The 5,000-nt window shown below is 49.6% G+C and overlaps 1 protein-coding gene across 1 annotated transcript in view; it reads left to right on the forward strand.

The window, feature by feature from the left end:
* zbtb46 (zinc finger and BTB domain containing 46) overlaps window positions 1-5,000 on the forward strand; it is a gene marked incomplete at both ends in the record, with an annotated part of 40,918 nt that overhangs the window by 24,729 nt on the left and 11,189 nt on the right. The gene's annotated exons all lie outside the window — the stretch shown is intronic.

Raw genomic sequence — 5,000 nt, forward strand, 5'->3', positions numbered from 1 at the left:
AGTATGTGACAGGTGTGTGTGTGGTGCTGGTGAGGATTACTCAGTAGTGACTCAGTGAGAGAACGTTGTGCGAGGATGGCTCTCGCTTGTGTGAGAAAAGATTTGCTTGGTTTGGCGTGTATGAGTGTGTGTGAATGTGACTGTTTGTGTGAGTGTTTGTGTAAGGCTGCTTAAAACAGGCCAGAGGGTGATAATATGCAAGACAGTGTTTAGATTACTGTAGTTGTGTAGACATTTGTTTAATGTGTGCGTATGCTTTACATATACAGTACCAGTCAAAATGTTGGACACACTTCCCCATTCAATGACTGGTACTGTACATATAATAATATATAATAATAATAATAATAATAATAATAATAATAATAATAATAATAATAATAATAATAATAATAATAATAATAATAATTGTGTGTGTGTGTGTGTGTGTGGGTGTTATTCCTGTGTCCGGTGTTTGGCCTTGAGTACAGCCTCCCCCTATCCTCTCAGTCTCAGTATAACAGACACTAACCAAGTTGGTATCAGACGAGCTTTTACGTCTTCAAGGTAATCGTTCCACTCTCTGCTCCTCTCTGTCAAGTTATTTTAGACAGTCTGCCAGTATATCCCAGTGGTTAATTGTGTGTTTGTGTGCATGTGTGTGTGTGTGTGTGGGGGGGGGGGGGCGGCATGTGTGTCTGTGTGTTTCATTTCTCTCTGCTTGTCTTGGCTGGTAATTGGATCTTTTGTCCTGAGTTCTGCTTGTTATTGTATGCTGGAGGAAAGCAAAGAATACCTTTTTAGCCCTAAAAGAGATGGAGAGGGCAGTTTGACTGAGTGGACTCCTCACACACACACACACACACACACACACACACACACACACACACACACACACATACTCAGAGTGTTAAGTGTTGGAGTGAGATGTTTCTGTTAAAGTGAAGAGACTCAGGCGCTGTCAGAGCGCAGACAGACAGCTTCTCATCTGACAGCCCCCAGCGGAAGGAAGGGGTGGCTTTACTCCCTCCCAAAGAACTACACACACACACACACACATCCACACACACACACACACACACACACACACACACCCTGACACCGACACACACACACACACACACACACACACACACACACACACACACACACACACACACACAGTACACATCATTGAGTTATGAAATGAAAAGAATCCAAAGAATGTTAAGCACCAAATCAAGTCTCTCTGAAATATGTTTTATGAGTCTTGGTTATTTATGTTTCTATATTTATTCTTTTCGCTTTGAGTGTCAGTAACGACTATGTGGCAGTAAAACCCTGGGGAATGTATTTGGTTGGCCGAACCCAGTCTAAAAGCATCACACAATGGGGTTTGAGATGTGCTTGTCAGAATGGCCAACCCCCCTCCCTGGGTTTCTCTCCCCCCTCGAAACGAGGGATGAAATAAACAAACGCTCAGTATTTCAGAATGCTGAGAGGAGGACAGGGCTGCCAAGTCTGACGGATCACTGCTTTCCCCCCTCCATCTCTCTCCTTCACCCCTCCTTCACTCCCTCCCTCCTTCTCCTCTTCAACCCCCATCCATCCCGTCCTCCCTGGCCAGCTCTCCTTCACCCCTCCTTAACACCCCTCCTCCTCCCCCGCTGTTTCAACCCCCGTCTCCTCCCTCCTCCCCCGTCTAGTTCTGCCCATTTTCCACCCTCCCACTCTGTCCCTCCCTCCCAGGTTCTCCTTCACCCCTCCTTTTACACCCCTCCCTCTTTACCTCCCTCATTCACCCTCTTCTTCTAGTCAGCTATCCCTTCTCTCTCCCTCCCTCCCTCCCTCCCTCCCTCCCTCCCTCCTCTGCATTTCTCTCTCACTCTCATCCCCTCCCCTCCCCTCTTCAGCTCTGTAGCATCAAAGCCTATTTATTTCAATTCCCTGGGAAAAGCATTGATCTATCGAACGGAGAGGTAGAGCGAGGTCACTCACCTGCCCAATTCACCCACTGCCATCACTGCTATGTGTGTGCGTGCGTGTGTGTGTGTGTGTGTTTTGTGTGTGTGTTTGTTTTGTGTGTGTGTGTGTGTGTGTGTGTGTGTGTGCGTGTGTGTGTGTGTGTGTGTGTGTGCGCGCAGTTATTGCCTACATGAGCAGGCCACTGGGCTCTACTATAATATGCTGCAGCCCATGCTGTGGTATTTATAAATGTGTGTATGTGTGAGTGTTTGAGGGTTGCGTCCACTGTTTGCAGTAATCTTTCGTCCTCCTAGTCAAATGAAACTGACATGCATCCTACAGTAAGAAGCCTAACAATGCTAATATAACAAGTACATTATGTCACAAATCCCGCAATTAGCTCGCACCTAATCCAATTGGAACAATTCCAATTCCCTACCGTTCTGTTCCCACCGGCTCCCCTCCCCCTTCCCACACCTCCTGGATACACAAGGATCTGCTGCTCAGCTTGGATGTAAGGTTTGTGTACATTCTTCAGATGTCACCCCTAAGCATGTGTCATCACGGGATATAAAGGGTGGTAAAAAGGCTTACGCCACATTAGGCAACAGACGCAAAGACCTATGCGGTATGAAGAAGAAAAAAATCGTCCTTCTTCTAGCGCGACGACTGACAATGGCCCCAGGGTTGAGCTTAGATTAGTTTTCCCTACTAAGAGTGGTGGATAGATGATTCACTTACTTAGTCGGATGTATTTGTTGTAAGTCGCTTTGGAATAAGGCGTCTGCTAAATGGCCCAAAATGTCAAATCTAAATCTAAAGGACTGTTTATAAAGACATTGCGGAGCAGTTCTCCAAAGGCCTCGTGTACGGTGGGAGTTCTCTTGCGGGAAGGATCCCTCAGGAATGATCGTCTAGACCCCTTGACGGACATCCACACACTTCCTGTACTTAACTCCACTGAGACCGCTGACTTAGCCAGGTTCATCAGGTCTAGGTTCATTACGTACGTTATCGCCCAGCAAATCCAATCGGGATCCAATCCCTCCCGATTTCCCCCGCTTCTAATCTTCATCGAGACCCCCCTCCGTTGCGTCAGAGTCTGTGTCAGCCAGGATTGGGACAGCCCCCCTCGGACGCCGTGGGGGTGTGACAGAATGTCAGAACGGACAACCTGATTGGCTCCAGGTCGGGACCCACCGTAGTCAGGGACCCCTCCCACCCTGTCACCACATCACCATGTCACCACGGACACCTAATCTTACATCCCGTCAGCTCTCGCCACATCAGCTATCGCTCACGACGTCCTAGAAGGACACATCCTTGCCCCCCCCTCCCCCTGCCCCCCCAGAGCCCAAAGCCTCCAGGTAGAAGTGAATAGACAGATATAGGATCAGATCACCGGCTCTGCATTCTCACCCCTGTCACCCTTCAGAGGGAGGGGGGCAGGGGGACGGGACGTGAAACAGGTCTCAGATCAGTGGTCCAGGGCTACCGTTCCTGTAAGCCCCAGACGCCCGAGGGGGTGGGAGGGGGGTGGGGGGGGGGTACTTTGCTCCATCGTGAACCCCGCTGGCCTACGCGTCACCACTCTAATCAGCTCTATTTCAAACACCTTATTCCTCTAAGTGACTGACTGATCCGTTGGCCTGGGGGGGGGGGGGGGGGAGGGGCTGGTCTGTTCCTTCTGAGAGGGGGCTGGTCTGTTCCCTCATGGACCACGCCGGGGGAGGGAGACGCTGTCTCACGCTGAACAGCAGACAGCCCATATCTCCGTCACCCAAACAGGATGAGCGGGGAGAGGGAGAGAGAGAGACCAACTGGCCAACCGGCGCGAGCACACGATCGCATGGCGGTTATTAGAAAACCGCTTTATTTTATAATAATAACGCACGTGTTATCGGCGTGTTTCTTAGCGAAGTCGTTCCTCTCCCAGATTCCGTTTATTTGATCCGTTGTTGTTTTACTCACGCCGAGATCTAGAACGTTATGATTGCTAGGATTTGGAATTCACGGAAGAGGGTAGGGATGGACGCTATAGACCAAAAAGACTATCCGTAGGAGGATTCCCTAGGCCCCCTTGGCTTCTCTGTTCATTTCCCTCTGTACTCCCCCCCGGACCCATCACCAAACAACCACAGCCTACCCCCATCTGTTTCCCCTCCCCTTCTCTGCCCCCCTCTCTCTCTCTCTCTCTCTCTCTCTCGCTCACCCTCCCTCCTCCCACCACAACCCTTCCCTTCCTTCACCCCCCCCCCCATCCTCCCCTATCTCTCTCCCCCCCGGTCCCAACCCTTCCCTTGTTTCTATTGAACCTTCCTCTTCTCCTGCCAATGCCTGGGGTAGGACGGAAATGGGGAGTGTGTGTGTGTGTGTGTGTGTGTGTGTGTGTGTGTGTATGTGTGTGTGTATCTACTGTAAGTGGGAGTGGAGGGAGCGGTAGTTGAACATTCCAGGAATCCGTCCACGGTGGAGCCTCATGGTTGTGTGATTCTCTGTGTCCGTTGAGGAGGGGGAAGAGATGTCTAACCCACTGCATAACTCCAGAGACATTCCCCGAAACGCTGCCCCCACACACACACACACGCACGCACGCACACACACACACACACACACACACACACACACACATTCTATTTCATCCTAAACACACTAATACTCTTCTTCGCTGTCCAACACGCACATCCACAGTAAAGCTAGTTCTCTCTCTCTCACAGACACACACACACACACACACACACACACACACACGCACACACACACGTGAAAAGAGTTCTCTGACATTCCTCCTCCTTTATAGAAGAAGTGTTATCTCAAGTTCTGTTTCTGTGGGATATTTTTTTTAATTGCTTTTTTAATTGCGACTTTATATAATATGTGAGCAGAGATTATTTCTACTAGAGGCACACCCCTGGCACCAGTCCAGCATGGGGACACATCTCTGACCAGTATCTGATCACTCTGCCTCGCAGTTATAGATTAGCATTACTGATTGTTGTCATCGCTAGTTTCGCGTCTTCCTCACGTTTCCCTAGCAACGTGTGTGTGTGTGTGTGTGTGTGTGTGTGTGTGTGTGT

The sequence above is a fragment of the Nansenia antarctica genome, assembly GCF_963989245.1.
Source record: "Nansenia antarctica genome assembly, chromosome: 6".
NCBI lineage: Eukaryota > Metazoa > Chordata > Actinopteri > Argentiniformes > Microstomatidae > Nansenia > Nansenia antarctica.